A 641-nucleotide genomic window follows, 5' to 3' on the forward strand; every position below is an offset into this window, starting at 1 on the left:
GTAAATCCTTACGGGAGTAGAAAGCATCATCTTTCTCCCGCGGAGCGGCTGGTAGTTTCGAACCGCTGACCTTAAGGTTCGCAGCCCGATTCGTAGCACTCTGTATATGAACATATTGGACCAGTCTGTCATGTAGCTAGCTCTCAGTATATGGACACGCTGTAAGCATCTGGCATATAGCTAGATCTCTCAATATGAACATGTTGGAGTACTCTGCCATGTAGCTAGCTCTCTGTATATGGACAATTGGTACTCCTCTGACTTGTAGCTAGAACTCTGTATATGGAAAAGTTGTAATACCGTGCCATGCAGCTAGCTCACTGTATATGGACATTTTGGAATCGTCTGCCATGTAGCTAGCTCTTTGTACATGGATATGTTGGACTGATCTGCCAAGAAGGTATCTCTCTGTATATGAACATATTGGACTTGTCTGCCATGTAAGTGGCTCTCAGTATATGGACAAGTTTGACATATGAGACATGTAGCTAGAACCCTGTATTTGGACATGTTGGACTGTTCTGCACGTAGCTATCTCTCAGTGTATGGACACATCTGCCATGTACCTAGAACTCTGTATATGGAAATGTTGCACTACTCTGCCATGTAGCTAGCTCTGTGTATGAGGACATTTTGGACTC

This window comes from Chrysochloris asiatica, unplaced genomic scaffold (assembly GCF_000296735.1).
Source record: "Chrysochloris asiatica unplaced genomic scaffold, ChrAsi1.0 scaffold00152, whole genome shotgun sequence".
Lineage (NCBI taxonomy): Eukaryota > Metazoa > Chordata > Mammalia > Afrosoricida > Chrysochloridae > Chrysochloris > Chrysochloris asiatica.